Source organism: Bos taurus, chromosome 23, assembly GCF_002263795.3.
Source record: "Bos taurus isolate L1 Dominette 01449 registration number 42190680 breed Hereford chromosome 23, ARS-UCD2.0, whole genome shotgun sequence".
Classification (NCBI taxonomy): domain Eukaryota; kingdom Metazoa; phylum Chordata; class Mammalia; order Artiodactyla; family Bovidae; genus Bos; species Bos taurus.
In genome coordinates, this window is record NC_037350.1 from 40,450,152 (window position 1) to 40,463,842 (window position 13,691).

A 13,691-nucleotide genomic window follows, 5' to 3' on the forward strand; every position below is an offset into this window, starting at 1 on the left:
GTTAACAATTTAAATTGTAATTGTGCAGTAAAGAGATTTCATTTACTATACAAAGACATTTAATTTTATTTTTAGTAAGATACTTGAAGTTATTCTTTATTTTGAAAAGTTTATTTCTTTTTTAGTCTGTTGCTGCCCCTGCATTGATGATCTCAGTGGTTTTTCATTCATCTGGGGAGTCAGGAAGAAGAGTATTCAACATTTAATATGCCAGAAGCCCTAGTAAGCACAAAAACACTTAAGTACCCATGTGATTTACGGTCAGTGGGTCTGTTTCCCCTTTCTACTGTGTCAGGAATTAGTTGGAAGGACCAGAATTCATAGGAGAAAGTAAAATAGGACTGTGGGGATTAATAATCAAAGGAGGGCTTTTTAGTCCGTGGTACCCAGAGCTGCACATTGATGCAGGAGGTGGTGCTGTTGGTTTAGTCGCTCAGTCACGTCTGACTCTTTGTGACCCCATGAACTGCAGCACGCCAGACTTCCCTGTCCTTCACTGTCTCCTGGAGTTTGCTCAAACTCATCATTGAGTCAGTGATGCCATCCAACCATTTCATCCTCTGTCACCGCTTGTCCTCCTGCCCTCTGTTTTTCCCAGACTCAGGGTCTTTTTGAAGGAGATCAAACCAGTCAATCCTAAAGGAAATCAACCTTGACTGTTCATTGGAAGGTCAAGCTGAAGCTGAAGCTGAAGCTCCAAAACTTTGGCCACCTGATGTGAAGAGCCAACGCATTGGAAAAGACCCTGACTCTTTGGAAAAGGAGTTTGTGAGGTCTTAGTAAACCAAATGTGGACAGGTCTCCTTAGCCCACATCTCCCTGGCCAATCTCTTGCAGTTATGGCCTCATTTAAGTTGCACTGTTGTGAAAAGGACAGAGGGCTGAGATGCTACAGTCTCAGGTGGAATTCTGGAGTGTGTAAATGTAAGCCTCCAGCTCTGAGTTTAGAGAAAACATTTAAAAGAAAGCCAGAGGAAAAATCTTACAGATTAAACTCCGTATCCATGACTCACTTTCTCTTTGCTCTCTCGTTCCAGCTGTTACTCATTTTACCGCGAACCCCACAGGAAGGCTTCTTGTGATGTTTTCCCTTTGACTGCTTTGCCAAAAATATAAATATACACCTTGGGAGAAAAAGGGTGAGAGAGAAAACAGACACAGGTCACAGTTTTTTTTTAAATCCTGGTTCTGCCGATAACAAACTCTATGACCAGATACTCTGTACAGGAAGAGAGGATGTTATAAAATTTGTTCTCGGTGGCCAGGCAGCCATCTCTCTGTAGAAGGGCTTGTCTCAGATGTCCACCGTGTCTGGATTGCTGAGGTCCCTTTTGGATCAGCTCTCCTGGGCTTTTGGAAGTAGCCCCGCAGGTGTGACTACAGCCTGGAGATTCCTTAGCAATGAGGACTGAATTATCAGAGAACAGGCAGGAATGAAGCCTGTGCGGTGGGGCACGGGGTGCAAAGCTGTCTTGCAGTGGCAGCTTAAACTTGGCTGGTTATGCCCATGTGTTTTGTTATTGTTGGATATCCCAGAATTTTGAAATCTCCTGTGATTTAAACACCAGCCCTGACATATACTACCTTGACCAAGTCACTTAAGGCCTCAGTTTCTTCATCTGAAAAGTGCAAAGTGGAGATTATAATCAGCATGAGGATTAAATGAATCAGGATACATATGACACCTTAGAAGAGCTTCTCTGGTGGCTCAGATGGTAAAGAATCTGCCTGCAATGCAGGAGACCAGGGTTCGATCCCTGGGTCAGAAAGATCCCCTGGAGAGAGAAATGGCAACCCACTCCAGTATTCTTGCCTGGAAAATCCCATGGACAGAGGAACCTGGCCAGCTACAGTCGGCCAAGGAGTCGGACAGGACTGAGAGGCTAACACTTTCACTTTACTTTTTTTTTTTTTATGACACCTAGGAGAGCCCTTGGTACCTAGTAAATGCTGTTTATGACTTAGTTACTTTTTATCATGATAATGTTCTCCTTTAGGATTTTCTAATTTATTTGTGTAGTATTTGTGTGTATTTAGAGCAGAGTACAGTCCGTGGGGTTGCAAAGAGTCAGATATGACTGAGTGGCTGAGCACGCATGCATGCATACTAGGTCTATGGGAGGCAGTGGCGATGTGGTTGCTGACAGGGAGACCCAGGGTGCTAGTTGTTGCTCAGTTGCTCAGTCGTGTCCAACTCTTTTGAGACCTCATGGACTGTAACCTGCCAGGCTCCTCTGTCAATGGGATTCTCCAGGCAAGAATACAGGAGTGGGTTGCCATTTCCTTCTCTAGAGGATCTTCCTGACCCAGCGCTGGAACCTGCTTTTACAGGAGGATTCTTTACCACTGAGCCACCTGGAAATCCCCATTGTTCTCCTTTGGGGTTTTCTAATTTATTTCTATCATGTTTAGGGCAGACTCCTAGGCATGTGGGAGGAGGTGGGGGTGGTGGGGTTGGTGAGAGGGAGACTGAGAGTGGTAGAGTGTGGACATAATCTGGTGTCCACCCCAGGCGTCAGCCTTTGCCTGTACATATCATGTTTATTTCTCACCACCGGGCTTTGCTCAGATTCTTCCCTCACTCTCTGCCTTCACCCCCACCTTCTGCCCCACCCTGAATGTCCAGCATGAGCCTCCCATTCTCCAGGACGGAATGCCTTCCCCAGCTATTTCTGCTCAAACCAGCCTCCTTCCCCACTTCCCTCAATTCCTGTGTACTTGTCTGCACAGCTCATTTTATCATGTCATTATTGCTTCATTCTGTTACAAGTCTTGCTTCCTAGTCAGCCTTCATGTGACTGGAGGCTCTGGCCGCCTCTCAGCGTCCCAGGCAATGAGGCAGAAAGAGCAAGGATCAGGAAGGAAAGAAACCTGCTTTGCTCTCGCTAATCAACTCGGCATGCTCAAGGCATTTGATCTCTCTAACCCTCAGAGCATCACAGGTAAAAGGAGGGTCTGGACTGAGTGCTCTCTAAATTTTCCCTGCAGCTTCATCGTTTGAGGGTAGTACACATGTGCATAAAAATGTGAGGAAAGAGTGAACGAGTGTCCACGCTTCCATTTGCTCAGCACAGCTTTAGTTATGCCCAGTAGCATCTCTGCTTGGTGAATGGAGGAAACAGGCTAGATGATGGTTTCACTTTCATTGGATAGAGATTTTGTTCATTTTGATCCTTTCGTGGTCTGAATTCGTGTCCACATCTGAGTTTATATGAGTAATTTGCCAATGATAAAAGATTTTCTGTGAAAAAGTAGTACAAATTATATCACAGACAAAATAGTGAGCACATTAGAAAAGAAAAGAGTATACAAGAAAGCACTTTAGAAGTCCCTATTTTCATGCATCTATTTTATGTATTATATATATATTATCTATTTTAGTTTATATATACAAGCTCTTAGCCTATTCACTTAGTAATTTATTGCTCATTTTGAGGTTTTTCTATAAGTACTTAAGAAATTTAAAACTATGTCTTCTTTTTAATTGGAGTGTAGTTGATGTATGGTATTATATAAATTATTGCTATATAATTTATAATTATATAAATCACTGTATAATATGGTGATTTCATAATTTATAAGGGTTGTGCTTATTTATAATTATCTTAAAGTATTGGCTGTATTTCTTGTGTTGTACAGTAGATCCATGTAGCTTATTTTATACATAGTAGTTTGAACCTCTTAATTCTTTACTCCAGTATTGCCCCTCCCCCCTTCCTTCTCCCCACTGATAACCACTAGTTTGTCTCCTCTGTGAGTTTGCTTCTTTGAAACTATATCTCTTTTTAAAAAATTGTAATTTGGGCTTATTTTTTCATTCATATTAGGCATCTCGTATGCATGCGAAGTCAATTACATTGTGTCCGACTCTGCGACACTATGGACTGTAGCCCACCAGGCTCCTCTGTCCATGGGATTCTCCAGGCAAAGAATACTGAAGTGGGTTGCCATTTCCTTCTCCATTTAGGTATCTTATCTGAACCCAATTTGCTGAGCATGTTTTGTTGTTTTTGATATATTAGGAGAATTGATACATTTATAGTGGCTGAAATTTTCAGCATCCAGTCTCAATAATTTAGAATTATTTATGCATTTCATTTATTCCTCTTTCCTAATATCTACATCTGGATCCAAAATTGATTGCTCCTTGATCATATTTAAGGCATCTATTTACTTTATGCTTTTACTAATATTTGTAAATTTTAAACAACTACGAAAAGTTTTGAACTTACTGATCTTAATTTACTAGGAAAAGAGAGAGGGAGGGAGAGATAGAGATGGAATAGAATTTGGCCATTTGTTTTTGGCTGTAACCATCTTTGTATATGAGAGAAATGACTTCATGATTGAAGAGACTTTATGGAAATAAACCATGACTTTTTCAAACACATTATCTCTAGAAAAAAAATAGCTTTTGAAATATTGTTTGTCATACAAGTTCAGACCAAGGAGGGTGTAAGTTGACTGTCTAATTAGGCTCCATATGGCTTGAACTCTTCAGAGAGCCACCTGAAATAGGACCCTGTTAAGAAATTATTCTGTGTCGTACATAATCGTGTTCAAGAGGTCTTTGTAATTTGCATTGAAAAATGATAATTGGCATCATCCTCACAGATGAGATCTGTGACCTTAGATGTTTTCTGATTCAGCTTAACACTGACACTAAGATTTATATTAAAATCTCTTTCATATTACTGGGAACACCCCCCCCACCACCACAACACACACACACACTTCAAACCTTTTATAGTTCACTGAGTGTAAGAGGAAGAAGCTCCTTCCTAGTATTTTCATCTGAATCCAGTGGTTGGCTTCCATGCTATAACCAAAAGGAAAGTGTCTCTGGGTGTTGTGGGGAAGGAGAGCTTGCAGGACACGGGGTCACAAGGGTAGAGAAACATCAGCTGCTTTTATTTAGCAAATATTAATATTTACCAATCATTTCTACCCCTGTGCTCCTTGCGTACCAGGATCTGAATTGATCAAAAAGGTCTGCATGTATGGAGTCTTTCCTCGTAGAAATGCTTAGGCTTCACTTGGCTGCTTTTACCTCTCTTTTAAGAAGCAGTGCAGAAAAATGCTGGCATGTGTGTAGTCCATTTGTATGGCGATAGCTGTCTCTCTTAACTGGGCAAAGTTTTGTTGGAGGAGAGACGGTGGGAGTAGGTACTAAAGTCGGAATCCTGGGTGCAAGTGATAATTGACCTCACTGACTAGAGGGAGGAGGGAAAAATAGTTTGCAAGTCCTTTTCACAGGATATTTCAAGCAAGATGTTTTTTTGAATTTGGTTTCTGAGTTGAAAACCGGACCGGGCTGTTTTGTGTTTCATCTGAACAAATTTACAGTGAATCGAAGGGTAGGGTGTTTCTTAAGCCCGAGATCTTTAGGCAGCGAATCATTTCCATGTTGTTGAGATATTTTCCAGCCTTTATTGCTGTGTGTAGCTCATGCTTTTCTCTGGCTGTTTTGACTCCTTGAGAAACTCGCAATAACAAATTAACAATCACACTCCGCTGGAATGAAAACACTCAGTAGCAGAGAAATAAATGGCAGTTCTGGAAACCTGAGTAAACAGAAAACTCCACTCTCCCGCTTAAGAAGGCTCTAGAGAAGGAATCTAACGCCCAACAGATACAGGCAAGATACACCGTGTAAAGCAAAGAGGCATGAATGTACTTTCATTTTAATTGTCCAAGGGACTGTGGGCTGAAAACCGTAGAGCCACTTTCATTCTTTAAGAACGTACTAGGTAAATTATTTTCCATCTTATCACCTTCCTTCCCTCAAATGGACCATAAAGGATCAGCAGGTTTGACTTGTTAAAGTGGGTTGTATTTGTTTGGGAGCCCCACGGTGGCCTGGGGCTTCTTCACTTCCTGTCTTTCTCTGGTGAAACTGGGAATAGCCCAGGGCCTTGACCTTGGTGGGAAAGACGTGAATGGCACAGTCCTGAGATGGAGTGAGCCCAGCCCTGAGATGGAGTGAGCCCAGCCCTGCTTGTGTGTATGCCACCTTGGTCTGCCCATTGAGTGTCCCATTGGAATTTTCAGTCACAACGAGATTATAAATAGCTCCTGGGGGTATGTCCATCCACTGTATTCATAGGGTTGCTTACTCTGGTGGTGGTAGATGGAGCAGATGTATAATCTAGGGATCATTACCAACTGGTGTTCTTGACTTTCCCTAGTCAATAGAAACTGGTAAGAGGCCAGATGAGAAATTCAGGTGAGGGCTGAATTATTGGGGCTCCTGCTGCAGCAGGAAGGAGCCAAAAACAAATAACAGTTTCCTTTGCTTGCTCACTCAGGAGTAGGGTGAGCTGGTTCCATACATAGGTTGAGGGTAGGGGTGGGTTCAGGGGTCTGGCCCAAAGGATGGCTTAGGTGATCTGCCCACCCCCTTGGTGGTGCTCTGTGCATGGGGGCATGCATTGTACTTGGCTGTCATTCCCAGTACTGTCTTTTTGCTCCCAGATCCTCAGACGTGGCAGTTGGGTTTTTGGTCTTTTCGTATCCTGCTGTCCATACGTCACCCTAACTGCACATGCACCCAGCTATTTTTAGCTCCATATTATTTCTTTGTATTTTGTTGCAAGGAGATGTTTGTCCAGGTGCAAGCGCTGCAGCAAAGGGTCCCAGGTCCCAGGTCCCAGCCTGTCTCAGGATGAACACTTGACTTGGTTAGAGGCCATTATCATGGAAGATATTACAGCTCCTTCATGACCATACATGCCTGGAGGAGAACTTTGGTGCCCACAGAATCTGAACGCCAGGGGACTTTTTAGATTTCCCATTAATCAAAAAGACACCTTAAATAAGCTGCTGAGATTTCATGAATTTTCTCCAGATTCCTATTGAGGAATTGGGGCTAAGGGTTATTTTTTATTTTTTTTTTTGCCTCATGAAATGAGGCATATTTAGTCTGTCCATATTTAGTCTGTCCAGTTGCAAAAGGGAATGCCATCCATTTTGTGCTTAGGACAATGAAATTCTTCCCACACCTGGCTGGGACAGCCCATTTGGTTAACTTTCCAGTCTGAAGCATGTGAGTCAGAGAGAAGCAAAGATTTAAATGTTATTAACATGAGAAAAATCTTTTGAACATGAAGTCATCATGGTTGAGGTTACTTTGAACATTCCTCACAGTCTCTTTTATGATTTGTACCAGAATCAACACGCATTTGTTTTATGCTAAAAAACACCATGGAGTAAAAATGGACATGAGTTTGAAAGCCAGAAGCTTTCATATTATAGAAATGTTATACTCTGATAAATATTTCGTGAAGCTCCTTGGCTCATGGGCTGTTTTTTTTTCTTTAATGGCTTTTGGATTCAAGAATTTTGAAAGTCAGATTCTTTGTAATTTAAATTTCCTTCTAAGCAAGGAAGTACAGTATATTATTAATTTTTTAAAAAATATATACTTAGAAGTTCAAGTTGTGTAATTATCTTAATGTTCCAGAGCCTCTTTTCTGACTAAACATTGGAATTTATGATGTTGAATGCAGGGAATTTGTCCAGAAAAGCTTAAGGAAATTTAGCCTACACGGGGAAATTTGCTAGATTTATAAATAAAAGGTTTAACTAAAGGGATGATACATAACAGAATTTTATCTTATCTATAAAAGATTGCTTTTGAGTTTTGTCTCTTAACCCTTTTTTAGGATTAAGTAATAATTGTAGCTTGTTTTTTGGTAGTTGATTTATAGTAATAGGTTTTGTGCAATCTGACCATGGGTAATTGAACTCATTTTAAGTGCATAAGGATAAACTACCTTTTAAAGGATCACAAAAAGGCATTTTTTTTTAAGTGAAAATGTCCCCAGAGATGACCTGCCTAAGACCTTAAAGTATGAAAGAAAGATAATATAGTATGTTACTCTGTCTCTTGAAGCAATGACCTCTTCTATTGGAAAATAACCTTAAAGAATTCATAGTTTAGAATTTTTAGTTGAAATAATTTATAAATCATGGAACTGGCTTTTAATCCTTAGCAGAATTCTTCTTTATTTCTAAGAAGCCTGCATAAATGTTTATATGAACATAACCTTAAGTATTTAAAATGTAGCATACCAACCTTCCTTAAAGACAACTTTATGCATGACAGTGCACATTCAAAGTTCTTGGATAAAAATGCTTTGTACCTTTTTTGGAAGAAAAATCTTAGTTTTTTTTTTTCCCCTTTTAATTCCTACCATAACAGAACTTTTGAACAGAGTGGGAAACTAGTATTGTTACTCACACTTACCACTAGTGTTATTACTCATGCTTATAGTATTGTTATTCACACTTATACCAGTATTGTTACTTACAGTTACCACTAGTATTGTTACCCACATTTACTACTTGTATTGTCACTAACAGAGTGGGTGAAGCAACACTATATGTTCAACTTTAGCCAGTTAGATGCATTAACTTACTCATTTAAAGAACTTGAATGACAAAACCTTAATTTTCATTATAGAAAATACTAATAGCAGAGCTTAATTAGCAAAGCTTGTATAGGATCAGATTTGCTTACTATGATGACTCAGTTCAGTTCAGTTCAGTCGCTCAGTCGTGTCCGGCTCTTTGAGACCCCATGGATTGCAGCACACCAGGCCTCCCTGTCCATTACCAACTCCCGGAGTTCACTTAAACTCACGTCCATTGAGTCGGTGATGCCATCCAACCATCTCATCCTCTGTTGTCCCCTTCTCCTCCTGCCTTTAATCTTCCCCAGCATCAGGGTCTTTTCAAATGAATCAGCTCTTTGCATCACGTGGCCAAAGTATTGGATTTTCAGCTTCAGCATCAGTCCTTCCAGTCAATATTCAGGACTTTATAATTTGACATATTTTCTCTGTATAATCTAATTTTTTCCTATTGTTTTGGATTTTATATTATATATACTGTGGTTTCAGCACTTGCATACACCAAGGGGAGAGCAGGGGAGAAAAACACAGGTGAGTGATCAGGTGAGGAGGCTGGGTGAGGTGCCCGTGGGCTGACAGTAAAGTAGAGTGGTTGGAGAGTTTGCATTTCTGGTCATTGGACTTTCTCAGAATGCCCCATGACTCCCCAGTAACTGTCTTTACATGACATTATATGAATATGTGTTTTTCTGGTACAAGGTTATAGCTTTCACCAAATTCTCAAAGAATTCTCTGGCCCTCCAGAGTTTTATAAGAACCACTAATGTAGAATTGAAAGGTCTGGACAGCTTCGAGGATAAGATGCTATGTCTGAGTTACATAAAGCAAGCTGTGGGCTACCTTTTTTCACATGATTAAAAATGGCCATGGCAGCCCTAAGTTTCTTTTGTGTCTGTGAGTTGATTTCTGTTTTTTTAAGTAAGTTCATTTGTATCTTTTTTTTTTGATTCCACATATAATTGATAGCATTTGAAAACAAATTATGGTTACCAAGGGGGTGGGGGTGGGGAGGGATAAATTAGGAGTTTGGGATTAAGATACACACTCCTATAGCTGAACAACAAGGACCTACTGTATAACACAGGGAACTATATTCAGAATCTGGTAATAACCTATAATGGAAAATAATCTGAAAAAAAGGAATATACATATATATGTATAACTGGGAGCCACCCACTGAGGTGGCTCAGTGGGTAAAGAATCCACCGGCAATGCAGGAGATGTAAGAGACTTGGGTTCAGCCCATGGGTCAGGAAGTTGCCCTGGAGAAGGGTATGGCAACCCAGTATTTTTGCCTGGAGAATCCTATGGACAGAGGAGCCTGGTGGGCTACAGTCCATGGAGTTGTAAAGAGTTGTAAAGAGTTGTAAAGAGTCGGACAGGACTAAACCGACTGAACACACACGCATGCGTGTATAGCTGAATCACTTTGCTGTACATCTGAGACTAACGTAACATTGTACATCAACTGTGCGTCAATAAAAAACAAAAATCTATTGTGACATGGCCACATATGAACTACCTTGAGTTGGTATTGCTCACACCCCTGGTACGTATCTAAAACAGCATGTTTATTTTGAAATAAGTAAAATAAATAAATAAATAACGTCTCACGGTTTGTCCCATCCCCATTTTTAGATGACTAAATGTTATACCCTTGTTCATGGTAGCTCTGATTTTTTTTTTTCCTGTATTAGAAATTGCTCAGCAGGAGACAAATGAGGTTCCCATGCGAACTGTGCGGGTGATTGAGTGAAGAGGGTAATCCATGTCGTTGGAGATCCATCTTCTTGTTCACATTTGTGTTAAGAAGTATGCAGAGCAGAAAGCCTTGAACAGTTTGGAAATGGGGAGCTGGTTACATTGGAGTGTCAAGCACACATCGCACCCCCCTGCTTTTACATATGCACATTTTGCCACTTGCAAAGCTGTATGCTTGGATCTGTGTTTGATAAGGGCAGACATACCTTGTCTAGGTTCTGGCTGTGTCACCATGCTGGCACAACATCTGGCCTGCACAATATCCAGAGAAATACTTTGTTGATTAAATGACCTCAATTGGTTCTCAGGGGCGTCCTGTGGATTCAGACACAACAAGTTTCAGCATTCCATTCTCCAGGTTCAAAGAGGACAGTTATTTACCTAGGGTCACATGGCCTGGTAGCTGAAGGATCTAGATCTCTCCTTTACACTGTGCTTCATCTTAACTCCAGTAATAGAAGTGGAAAAGCCACACTTTGATCAACTAACTGTGTTTTGACATAATGGATGAGGGATTGTAACTCTCAGAGACTTCAAAAATCATAGTCGCCTGTTGGACCTGTAACAGAGTCTCTCTTGATGGTGCTATCAAGTCAGGTTTTTATAATTTAGCAGAAGAAAAGAAAACTATTCCTTCTTATGCAACTGGATATTCAGGTGCCAGGCAGAGTGTGTACACTGGGTATATAAATGAACAAATGCAGTGTGAGCCCCTGCTCTTGGAGTGCTTACCTTTTCATAGGGGAGGAAGACTGCTTATAAATCCATAAGTGTGCTGTGTATTTCAGACAAAAATCAGAGCAGGGTGCATTAGGGGAGAAAGAGTGATGGTGGCAGACAGAGGGTGACTTTATTTGGGGAAGTCAGGGAAAACCTTTCATAGCATGTGACACTTATGCAGAGACCTCAGTGATGTGTAGGAATGCTGTAGGGGTGACATCATCAGAAGAGCTTTGCAGATGGAGGGAATGGTCATGCAAAGGCCCTGCGGTCAGGAAGAGGCTTTCACTCTGGAGTGAGAGGCAAGAGGACTTGCATTTTATTCTACCTGTGATAGGAGACTGAATTTGTTTCCCAGGGCTGTCCTAACAAAGGACCACAAATTTGGTGGCTTGAAACAACAGAAATTTGTTCCCTCACAATTCTAGAGGACAGAAGTCTGAAGCCAAGCTGTCACCTTGCCTCCCTCGCTCTGAAGTTACCAGGGGAGAATCTTTCCTTGCCTCTTGAAGCTTCCGGTAGCTCCAGGCATTCTTTGGCTTGTGGCAGAGTCACTCCAGTCCCTGCCCCTGTGTTCACATGGCCTTCTCCTTTGGGTCTGTGTCTTGTCCTCTTCTGTCTCTTTTAAGGACACTGGTTACTGGATTTGGGGCCCACCCAGGTAATCCGGGGTGATCTCATCTTGAGATCTTTTTTACTTAAGTACACTTGCAGAAACTCTTTTTCCATAGAAGCTCATAGTCACAGGTTCTGGATGTGAACATACCATTTTGGGGCCTGCTGTTCAACTCATCATGGGAACTATGGAGGGCATTTAAGCAGGGGGAGTGATGGTGTCTGCGGTGTTTCATAAAGATGGCTTGGATCCTATGGGAGAGCAGTTGTAGGTGAGTGAAGAATCAACCAGGAGAAGCTCCTGCAGTGGTCCAGATGAGCTAGGAGAGCGGGGAGATAGAGAGCAATGGGTGGATTCGGTTCTGCATCACAGTGGGGCAGCAGGGACTTGTTTGATGGATTAGAAGTAGCAAGGAAAGAAAAGAGACAATCCAAGATGGCAGTGCCCTTCATAGAGAATGGGAGAGTTGGGTTTAGGAGGAAGCCAAGGCAGGGGTGGTACCATCCAGAGTTCTGTTTGGGGCACATGAACTGTTGCGAGGGGGAGATGCTGGGCATTAATTAACTTAGACGTGTGGATCTGCAGCTCAGCAGATCTATAAAGGAGAGCTTTGTCAGCCTAGAGACGGGGTAGTACCAAAGGACACTCCTCTCCAGGAAGAGGGTTGTCATGGACTGGAGACCACGATTCAGTCCATTCGCATGAAGATCACCAAACTGATAATCACCAGTTTCAATCTCTCAACCCTGGCATTTATGTCAATGTCTTCCCTGGTCTCTCAGATGGTAAAGAATCTGCCTGTAATTCGGGAGACCTGGGTTCAATCCCTGGGTTGGGAAGATCCCCTGGAGAAGGGAATGGCTACCCACTCCAGTATTCTTGCCTGGAGAATTTCATGGGCAGAGGAGCCTGGCGGGCTACAGTCCATGGGGTCGCAAAGAGTCGGACACAACTGAGCAGATAACACTGAGGGAGGGAAGCAAGCCATCAAGAGAACCTGGCTCAGTTATCCTTGGCTGTCACAAAGGCCATTGTGTGGTTAATTTTTATTTCATTGCTATCTTTATTTTTTTTTTGAATTGTTTCATTCTAAGCTCGACAAGCCTGATTGGCAGATTCACTGTCTGATTTTTTCTAGTTTTAAATGATATGCTTTTTCTTCCAGGCATCTTCATCTATTAACCTACATTCATTTTTAATTTTAATGCTCCAATCAATAATTATTTCACTTGACAGTTTTTGACAGTCTGCTGCTCCATTTAGCTGTTTAGCGTGAATTTCAAAGGTGATTTCTCAGTCTGTACAAGGGAAGTAAACTTGCTCTTTCATCCTCTACTTTGCGGGGGCATAGGAAAATAGACATGTTTTGCTCTTTCCTAAGGAGTTTTTAATATAGAAGAACTTCATAGTTTTCCATGTAGGAAGATAGAGGACTATAGAACAGTCACATTTTCTGTGATGTAGCATTTTGTTCCTGTCATTAATTCACTTGAAAGGCTGGATTTCTGTTAATTGGAATTGATATTGTGAGGTCAGCCCGTCGCCAAATATTTATTGAATACTCATTGTGTGCAAGGCACTATGTTAAATGTGGTAAGAAATTAATACACGAGTTGGACATGACTGACGGAACACATGCGTGTGCTCGCGCGCGCGCGCGCGCACACACACACACACACACACACACTCTCTCTCTCTCTCCAAGAAGTGTAGTGGTCAGGGAAAGTGATTTTCAAAATTATGATGAGTAGAAATGCTTACAAAAATTACAGTTTTATCTTGCTGAATATTATCCACACCCAGGATAATCCTGCTTGGAAATTCCAAGTGAAAAGCCAGGAACCAAAGTGCACGGTCATCTTCCTGTCGACATTATCCACACACATACATGAGCACGTTGTCATCAAGGGCAAACCTAGCTAAAGACTAAACAGAGTGGGGTGGGGGGTGGGGGGATGTTCCTTCCCACTAGAGTCACAGTGTGAAAGTTCTTGGCAGTTTCAGATGGTGTCGGCTATAGCTGTTAGTTTACATTTTGATAATTTACTAGTGAGCGTATAATATTTAATTCCCAGTTGGATTGTGCCACCAAACACAGCATTGCCAACAGAACACACTGCAAATTAGAAAGTTAAGAGTTCTCCTAGGGGACGTGCTCACTCCGTCGGCTCTTCTGTGAG

The 13,691-nt window shown here is 41.6% G+C and overlaps 1 protein-coding gene across 20 annotated transcripts in view; it reads left to right on the forward strand.

Annotated features, from left to right (window-relative positions):
* ATXN1 (ataxin 1) overlaps positions 1-13,691 on the forward strand; it is a 419,791-nt gene that overhangs the window by 34,472 nt on the left and 371,628 nt on the right. The window contains exon 4 of one of the 20 annotated variants that reach the window (XM_059880662.1): positions 126-13,686. The exons of the other annotated variants lie outside the window; for them this stretch is intronic. The gene's annotated coding sequence lies outside the window, so the exon portion shown is untranslated. The remainder of the gene's footprint in view (positions 1-125; positions 13,687-13,691) is intronic. 20 annotated transcript variants of the gene reach the window in all.